A 10,030-nucleotide genomic window follows, 5' to 3' on the forward strand; every position below is an offset into this window, starting at 1 on the left:
TTCAAGTCGTCAAATAATGAGGATCCACCTGGGCCAGAAATTCTTCTGGACTCTGAGCCTAGGAGAAGGAACCAGGCAGGGAAACCCAAGTCTAGAAGAAACTGATTTTGCTTTGCTAAAAGCCAAACTAAATATGAACCAAAGAGGGGGAGGGAAGCTAAGGCAAGTGTTCCCTGGTAGGGAATATAGTATAAATGGAAACTTCCTCTAGACAAGGAAGATAGGGAAGGTGAAGTTCAAAGGATTAGAGTTACCACTAGAGAAACAAAAAGGTAGAGAAAGAAATCAAGAGCACATATTCTGCAGAGAAGGACAGGAGTCTCTGAAGGCCACTGGTTCAATGAACCATGTCCCTTTGGGTAAGTGACAGCTGCTGGGAGTGGACATAGCAAGCCAAGAATGGGCAGGAAGGATTGGCTCAGCAACAGACACAAACTGGACAGACTTGCAGGATGGAAGCCACCATAGCACAGGTCTGGATTGTATTCCAAATGTAGCAAAGCCACCCAAATGGGCCAATGGTTTTGTTTTGGCCACTGTGTGCATTGAGGACAAGAGGAAAATGAGTGTAGAAGCAGGGGACACCTATAGTAGAGTGAGAGAAAGTGTTTGGCTGTTGTGTGGCACACCTGCCACTTGCCCTCCAGCCCCAGAGACTAGCTGGCTCTCCTTCATCCCAGAGTTCCTTGCCTTTAGTCATGATTGCACTATGAGAGATCCAAATCAGAACTCAGAAAGAAGGACACTCATTCCATCCCCTAACAAGACATTTGTGCACATAGGACCCAATTCTTGAAGTTCTCATATCAAGGATGCTAGTCACGGCAGGTGGTTCCCATCACATGGTCTCCCACAAGAGGCCACCACACAGCTTCCCCCAGGATCCCAGGAACCTTTCTTCCCTATTCCCATTAGGCCTTGGATAATCTCATAAAAGGTTGTAACCAACCTCCAGGTGCTGTGTTGTGCCTTGTGGTTTGAAAACAATACTTTTATTAAACTCCAGTGAAGTTACTCAATTTGGGTATACCATCTGTTTCCTGTGGTACAGAAAGAATGAAGAAAAGTTTAATATTGAAGAGTTCACGGACCCTGATTCTTAACTAATATTCTCTTTCTTGGAGGCTTCCTGCTCATGACTTGAGGGTCATAAACCCAAAAGAGTTCACACTCCTGTATCATTTGGGGAAAGAAAACAGTATAAATTGATCAAGGCTGTAAAAAAGCCAAATGCTGTGCTAAAGGCTCAGAAAACAAGAGTTCACTGCCAAATGCAGTATTGCGACTGTGACCTGAGAAGAAAGAGCCACTGCTTAAATACTGAGACATGTTTGTCAATCATTCATTTATTCAAACAATGAACATTGAGTGCCCACTACTTGTAAGGTATATTTTATGAAATCGCCCTAGAACAGAGCCTACCACACAGATGTCTAGGAGCTTGCTTTCTAGACAAGTGGGAGACTAACTCAACAGCACCTTACAGGCTTACCTAAACAGATGGAAGGGTTTATGAAAGAGAACACTTGTCTTATGTGTAGGCTGGCAACGGAGGGATGGGGGTTGGGGGTGGGAGGGGCCAAGCAAGATGACAGCCTGGAAGACAAGGTCTTGGGATAAATTAGAAAGCAGGATGATTTAAACTTCTGAATGATAACAAAGGGCCTGTGCTGCTGGAGCAAACCCCGAGGTAGTGGGCACACAACGTTCATTGATTGAATAATGAATGGCAAATAGATATCTAGGTATTTAAGGAGTAGCTCTCACTTCTAAGGCTATAGTCACATACTGTGGGTGGCAGGGAACACTTGCTTTCTGAGTCTTCAACATAGCCTTGAACCCTGAGAGTGGGGAATCACAGTGGGGTATTCTGCAGTCAGGGGAAAGTTGGGAGGAGACCAACAGCTTCTGCAGGACTCCAGATTCTGTTTTGAGACAAGAAGCCTGAGGGGGGTTTGAGTGAGCAGTCACCTGGATTGTTTTAGTTTTAAGAGGGTAATTCAGGTGCCCAATATGTTTACTATAGTTTGGATTGTAAATGTTCCTAAAGACCCAGTGTGTTAAATGCTTAGTCCTCAGCCCATGATCTTATTGGGGGAGTCCAGAGACCTTAAGATACAGAACCTAGTGAGAGGTACTGGGTCATTGGAGGATCCTCAGAGGAACTGTGGGACTCCAGGTCCTTCTCCTCTCCTTTCTCTTTCATACCTTAGCTGAGATGACTGCTCAGCTCTGAGATGTGTTCCCCTTTGCCATGATGTCACAGGCTCCGTGTCATGGAGTTAATGAACCTCAAAAAACCCATAGAAATTATAAAACAAGACAACTACCTTTTAAAACTTGATTCTCTCAGGTATTTTATTACAGTAGCAGAGAATTTAACAACAACAATGTTGTAAAGACAATGGCAAGATTTAACAAAAAGTGAGAAAAATTCTTACTTGGCAAAAACACAGTGTGGTTTGAGTCAGAATGGTATATAAGACATTAACATCCCCAGAGGGGGCTGAGTAGATCTGGCATATATGATTCAAACCCAGGAGCTGAGAGATGAGATCTGAGCTGGAGGGGAGAAGCATCAGTGTTCAGCACTGAGGGATGGATGCAAATATTTGGGGAATGAGGACAGAGTGGTCTCCTGACCATATCAGAATTTGGAAACCTGAGAAATGAAAGCAAGCACATTGGCAAGCAGGCCTGGAAAGGTTAGTATGGCAGGAAGAAACATAGAAAGGTGGGAACCCCCAAACCAATAGAAATACAGAGGAAGAAGGTAATCAGCCATCAGTAGTGTTGCTAGGTCCTGGAAGACCAGAACCTGGAGAAAAACAGACTCGGAAGAAAGGGTCACTGGCCCAGGTGAACATCCATGGGCAGAAAGCCCATGGAGACCACTGAAGACCCATCACTCTTCTGGGGCTCCTTAGGAAGGGGCTGCAGGGCCTAGACAGGTATAGCCAGTAGTTATAAACGAAATCTCTTCCCCCCTTTTCTCTCTATCTCTCTGTCTCTCTAGGTAATCCAGCATTTTAGTAAGCTGCCACAATTACATCATAGAAAAGATCTCAGCAGGTGCATGAACAGTACCTTTTAGAAAGCAAAGGGGATAGGGCCAGGGAAATACAAAGAAGGACCCATCAATCCCTGTCACAAAGCACAGGCTCTAGTCACAGGTAGTTTGGGGAGAGGTGGCTTACAGAGGAGGCCTCCTGCCTACTTGTCCCCTGCAAATCCAAAAATTAAGTCATTCACACAGTAAAAACCAGGGAGTCACTGCTGAATGTTTGAGTGGGAAAAGAGTAGCAAATCATCGTGGAGGATGGAGGAGAGTGGGGGTCATCATGGACGATGGAGGGAGTGAGGGTCATCATGGAGGATGGAGGAGAATGGGAATCATCATGGAGGATGGTGGGAGTGGGGGTCATCATGGAGGATGGAGGGAGTGGGGGATCATCATGGATGGTGGAGGAAAGTGGGTATCAACATGGAGGACTGGGAGGGTGGGGATCATCAACATGGAAGACAAAATTACTGGGCACCATTATAGACCTAGATTGGCTTTGGTGGAAACCCACAAGGATAGTAATAGTCACAATGATTATAACTTTCATCCAAGGTGATAGAAGGAACGTATGGACTGCATGATGACTTACAGAGAGTAGAGGGGCAGCCCATAGGTCACCCTGGGTAGTGTTCCCCGCCAAATATCACAGAAGGTATTTGTTCCAACTAGAGTACAGAGAAGGTGGTGCCTATGACTGCAGGCAAAGCAAGTTCAAGGAAATGTGACTGTGCCTGCTGTCCCCAGACAGAAGGGAGAGAAACAACACAACAACATTCAAATATATGGAAATGATCTTGGTTTTAGATTCTTTCTCATTTAGCATTTGAGGCTCAGAGAATGTAAAAAATAAATCTGAAATCCCATTTTATAAAAGCTCTTTTGTAGATTATTTCTGGGATGTAAAAGCCCAGCTCCCAGGTAGAACTGGGTGGGGGTGGACTAATGACCCCTGACATTAAAATTTAAAATATCCCACATGCAAATCTATCTTCCCTCTATCCTTTTGTAATGCAATAACCAGTGAGAATTAGAATTGCAAAAAATGCTAAAAGAGCTACACGGGGAAATTATACAACAAAGTCGTTTCACAGTGATATTGAGGCAGGAATATGAAATGAATACAGGGGAACACAGAGACACATCCTGATGCAAGAGGCTTGAACGAACATGTGTGTATGTGTATGTGTGTCTGAGAAAGCCCCCTGATAAAATGCTATTTTCTTTCTTTGCTTCTTCCTGAGCAAAACTTAAAAAATGGACACTTTTCACTCTGGTTACAATTCAATAATAATATAATGGTAACATAGTTCTTAATTTACTTATAAATAACTTTCATTAAATAGCTTTTAAAATATTTACTTGTAATTGTAAAGAGCTTCCAAATGCCTGGTTGTTAAAACCCAAACAAGTATTTTTCAGGACTCCCTGATAAGCATTTCTCCAGTTATTATTTCTTTAGTTACTAGACACTACAGAATTCCAATTTGGCCCTTCTCTTCTCTCCTTTCCCCTCCCCTGTCCCTTCCTCTCTTTTCCCTTCCTCTTTTTTCCCCTCCTCTTCTCCTTCCTCTCTCCTTCCTTCACTTCCCACCTCCCCCCTTTCTAGGTATCATGGAACACTTAAACTGTGTCCATGATCACGTAGGGAATTGTTTTCAAGACAGGTTTTGAGAAATCCTTTTTTGACATACATCAGCTACATAAACATTTAGTAATGGCTGCACCTCCTTACTCCACACACCTTGTTTGATGCTTTGAATGAAAAGCCCCCATAGGCTCATATAAGTGTATGCTTGGTCCCCAGTTGATGAACTTTTTAGAGAGAATTAGGAAGTGTGGCCTTTTTGGAGAAGGTGTGTCACTGCAGGTAGGCTTTGAGATTTCAAAAGCCCATTCCTGGTCCAGTCTCTCACTTTCTATCTCTGCCAGCTGCCTGCAGATCTGAATATAAAGACCTCAGCTACTGCTCCAGTACCATGCCTGCCTGACTCCTACCTTGATGATAATGTCTGAAACTGTAAGCAAGCCCCCAACTACAAGCCTTGGTCATGGTGTCTGTTCACAGCAATAGAATGTAGGAACTAAGATACCTTGCCTGTATTTTGCTCCTTTCCTCTCTTCTTTCATCCTTCCCTCCCTTTTTCCCTTCCCCTCTGCCTTCCTTCTTCATTTTCTTTCTACATTTCTATCAGCACAGAATGAAGAAATAAATATCTTTCCTTTGACGGAGCCAGAGAAGAAAGTGTGCTGTCTGCTAAATTTCACCTTAGTTTTCTATTGGTTTCCATCAAGTTGAAGGTAATTTTATTCATTTATGTACTTGTTAATTAATTAATTAATTTTAGTCCCAGGGATCAACCCTGGGGCTTGGTATATGATAGACAAAATCTCTACTTCTGACCTATATACATCCCCAACACTAATCTAAAGTAGACTCTTATTTATCCTAGAGGCTCATGTCCAAGATGATTACTACAAAAGAAAGTCCCTGTGAGGGCAGACACTCTCCATGTATTCCGGGTGAGTATTTTGGTATGATGGGCATCAGTTTTCGTTCTTTCTGGTAGTTCCCCCCTTTTCTTTTGGAGTGACCTTGAAAAACATACTCAGCTTTTGAGACTTCCTTGCATCTATGCATGGTCAAAAAGATAACTCTGGCAGTGCCTGACAAATACAGAGGTGAATGCTCTCAGCCAACCATTGGACTGAACACAAGGTTCCCAATGGAAGAGCTAGAGAAAGAACTGAAGGAGCTGAAGGAGCTGAAGGAGCTTGCAGCCCCATAGAAGGAACAACAATATGAACAAACCAGTACCCCCAGAGATCCCAGGGACTAAACCACCAACCAAAGAATACACATGGAGGGACCCATGGCTCCAGCTGTACATGTAGCAGAGGATGGCCTTGTTGGACATCAATGGGAGGAGAGGCCCTTGATCCTGAGAAGGCTCGATGTCCCAGTGAAAGGGGAATGCCAGGACAGGCAAGCAGGAGTAGGTGGGTTGGTGAGCAGGGGGAGGTAGGGATGGGATAGGGGGTTTTCAGAGGGAAAACCAGGAAAGGGGATAACATTTGAAATGTAAATAAAGAAAATATCTAATAAAAAATAAATCTTTGAAAAAAAAAAGATAACTGAGAAAGAAAACCAAAAAGAACCTGTTAGATAAGACTTCCAAAATAACTTTTGTGGAAAAGGAGAGACTCAGACAACACAGCATTGCTAGTTTTTGTCCTTTGCCCGTCATCTGGGCAATCTTGGGAGGCCAGAAGATGATGCTTCTACCTCGTAACTCTTAGGACAGGAGACTGGACAAGGTATAAAGCAGCAGTGATGAAAGCTGCTGGTCCTGTGGGAAATTTGCATTTGTTAAAATATCTTGAGAACAATAAACTCTTCCTTTGGACATGTGGTGGTTATTGGTGCACTCAACGTGCCTAAGTGACCTATGATGACTGACTCTACATGACCATACATAGGATATTGTATTAGGATAGTTCAACATTCTTGTCTGGGTGATACTGTTAAAAATCTTGTTTTGTTTTTAAAATGAAACCAACTGTTAAATGTGGAGGCCAAATAAAGATAATTCCATCTCCATGTTAGGGGACCTTAAAAGGCTGGCCTCTGCAAATACAAGGGAACTCTCCAAGCAGATAGACACCTTACCTTTTCTAGATCTCCATTCTGCTGTTCTGCCCTATAAATTTTGGCCTTTCAAGCCTCTGAAGTCACACAGTTAATTTCTTAAGCCATCTTCCTCCATCTTGCTCCCTCTCCCCTAGCTGTTTGTTTTCTCTGGAGAACCTGACAGAGTATTATATGGCTTTTGTTCAGTGCAGCTGAATATGATTCTCAGGGGCATATGCAAGATCTTCTACTCTCTTAGCCAGACAACTGGCTGTGCCTTTGTGAATCAGCCTACAGATTTGTAAAATGGGTCTACGAGTAATACTGACTCCACAGCCTATCAAAAAAGCTGTATGAGGCTACTGATGTAAGGCAAATCAATTGTCATGAGAGGTCACAACACTACTACAGAATAAGGGCACAATGGGTTTCTTCAATGATAATTATAATTCAGTCAGGTTCGCATTTGTTGAAGATAATGATTTTTGTTAAAGCAGACCACTGTAAGTCATTACTGAGCATTCAGAAAAGCACAAGGAAACACTAAGCTGCCTAGATCTAAAGCCGCTGTTGTTTGCTGGCAACTCGTGTTTATTGAGGTATTATGCACTAGGCAGACCAGAAACCAAGTTTCGTTTCCTTAAATGGGTTATCAGTATATAAACCCAACTTACATTCCTAAGCTCTGGGTCCTCCTGCCTTAGCTCCCCAAGTACTGATGGTACAGGCCCCGAGACCTTAGCACAGACGGACGCATGATGGGAGAACCACTCAGACCTCGCAACCCAGGAAACAGGCAGCAACAAAATGAGAACAAAGACCTAATGTGTAGAAGTCTGTAGTTATGGGAAAGTCTCTAAATGTACTAAGTTTGCTTTATGGCCTCTGTGGTTCTGCGTCTGGCAAACTTTTCTTGATGACTGAGGAGTGTCAAGCAAGGGTGTGGTGGGTTTCTGCTTAAAAACTCACCTTTTTTTGAAAAGGGCCCAGGACTACACTTGGGTCCCAAATACCCAATGTGGTTGCTAGGCAGCTAATGAAATTTTTCTATTAGCTTGAACTCATGTCCAAGTTATCTTCTCTCCTAGATACCACACAACATTGGGATTACACGTGTGTCCTCCATGCTGAGCTGTGCAGTCCAGTGCATTGATTATCTCTACCTTGTGGGTATAGGTGCTACTCTGATACCTGTATTGGTTACTTATTGTTGTGACAAGATATTAAACATAAACAACTTTAAAGAAATGAAGTGTTTAGTCTGGTGCAGACATCAGAGGAAACAGTCCATCATGATGAGAAAGACAGGGACACTGGGATCAGTCAGTCTGTAATAGAAGGTATTTGAAGCAGAGACCTCAAATGGAATTAAGGCCAGGCCAAATGGAATCATCACCCCCCTAAGGCCCATTTTTTTAAATAATCTGAAACCTCTCAAAACAGTGCCACCTGATTGGAACCACAGGAGCCTGTAGGGGAGATATAACATCCAAACTTTACTAGTCTGCATTTCATAGATGAGAAAATTATATATTAGAGCATGTAAATAACTGGCCCTGAAGCACACAGTGACACAGTCGGGAATAAAGGTTGGATCTGAAGGACTGCAAAGGCTGGGCATCTATCCACCAACATAGCAGATGATGGGTAAGCTCCTCATCAACACTAACAGAGAAGTCGTGGATGATCAGCAATATCTGTGTGGGTGAAACAGCACAGGTACACTGCTCAGCGTAGAAACCAGATCAGATTCTCCTGTCCAGAACAAAATTGGAAGTGGAAGCCTGCCCCCTGTTAGTTATTCCTGCTAACACTGCCCTTCGCTTCAGATGGAGATATCCCCTTGGTAGGCACCCCGAAATAACACTGGTTTATCCGTTTGAAACTGCAGTTTGAAAACCACAGTCAGATTTTCTCTCTGTGTAGCCCTTTGAGTTAAGAAGGGCAGATACCATTAACTCCATTTCACAGGTGAAGGAACTGAGCTCTGCAGAGGTTAAATAAGTTGTCCAAGGTCACACAGCAAATTAATGTACCTGGGAGATGGGAAAGCCTATCTCCTGACTTCCTGCCCAGTGCCTTCCCATTTTCCCTCATGCTGAGCTTCCTCACTTATCATTCCCATCACTGCTGAGGGGCTGCAGCTGATGAGGTATGCTATCAGTCCCTCAGCAGGAAACTGTCCTATCTGGGTAAGAAAATGGGCATGCAAATACATGCTTGCAAACCGACATGCATGCATACGCAGTCCACTGTAACCGCACATGTCAAAACAATCCAGTAAAGGGTGGAGAAAAACTCCCAGGTTATAGTTTAGAAATGGAGCCTAGAGGATCAATTTCATCGTGAAATGGAGCTGTGGGTATGCTAGTGGACTGTACAAATGGTGGAATGGTGAGTGGGCCATAGGTCGAAGCTCTTACTGTCCATTGCTGTTAAATAGAGCCAATAGAAAACATAGTGGCCTAGAAGAAAAGACTGGATACAAAAGGTCCACCTCTGACCTTATACAACTATTTCTATATTTCTGGATGTGGACCACACTTTATGAGACTCAAAAAGAAATGCATATTTAACTAACTTGATATGATGTTGATAAGAAGCAAAGAGAAGGGTGTTACAGATAATGAAGATCATGAATATTCACATAGCAATAATTTAATCTTGTAAAAAAAAAAAAAAAGCTAACAACATCTAGAAGCAAGATACTGCGCTGCAGATTCAGCAGTGAAGCCAGGATTTTAATGGAGACATTTGTCTTTAGGGAGCTAGACGATCTGGCAGTTTCCAAGCACAGTAGAAAGTTGCTTCCTCCAGGTGGTTGGATGAGGGGGGAAGAGGTGCAAGATCTGAATCCCAGAGGCAGAGGAATGGCTGTCAGCAGACATTCCCAGGAATGCTGTCAGAACAGGGACGGGTGGCCTCCCTCCAAACAAGGACAGCACTAACCACTAGTCTCCTGAACCTCAGGAGGAAGTTCCAAAGGAGTTTCCTCAGCAACATGAGCACAAGGTAGTTTAGGAGGTAAGACTGGCCGCCTTCTCAAGGAGCTTGCCATACAATATAGAGAGTCAATATGTAGATAAAGTATCTTGCTAAATGAAAGAGAGTATCGGTATTTAAAACAGAAAAGCAAATTTCATCTAAAACAATTGGGGTCTGTCTGTTCTAGCTGTGAAGTGAGAGAATGCCAAAAATGGTTCAAGAAAAAGCAAAGAGAGAATTTTAAACAAATATGCTTTTCAATAGAAATTTGCCCTGTTACACGACAGAGTGCAAATAATACAGGACTCGGAATGTTTTCTGCATTCTAACTTAGAGGCACAAAAAAAAAAAAA

General features: G+C 43.1%; 1 protein-coding gene across 7 annotated transcripts in view; it reads right to left on the reverse strand.

Annotated features, from left to right (window-relative positions):
- Fhit (fragile histidine triad diadenosine triphosphatase) overlaps positions 1 to 10,030 on the reverse strand; it is a 1,878,988-nt gene that overhangs the window by 1,408,298 nt on the left and 460,660 nt on the right. The window lies entirely within an intron of this gene.

This window comes from Mastomys coucha, unplaced genomic scaffold (genome assembly GCF_008632895.1).
Source record: "Mastomys coucha isolate ucsf_1 unplaced genomic scaffold, UCSF_Mcou_1 pScaffold10, whole genome shotgun sequence".
Classification (NCBI taxonomy): Eukaryota; Metazoa; Chordata; class Mammalia; order Rodentia; family Muridae; genus Mastomys; species Mastomys coucha.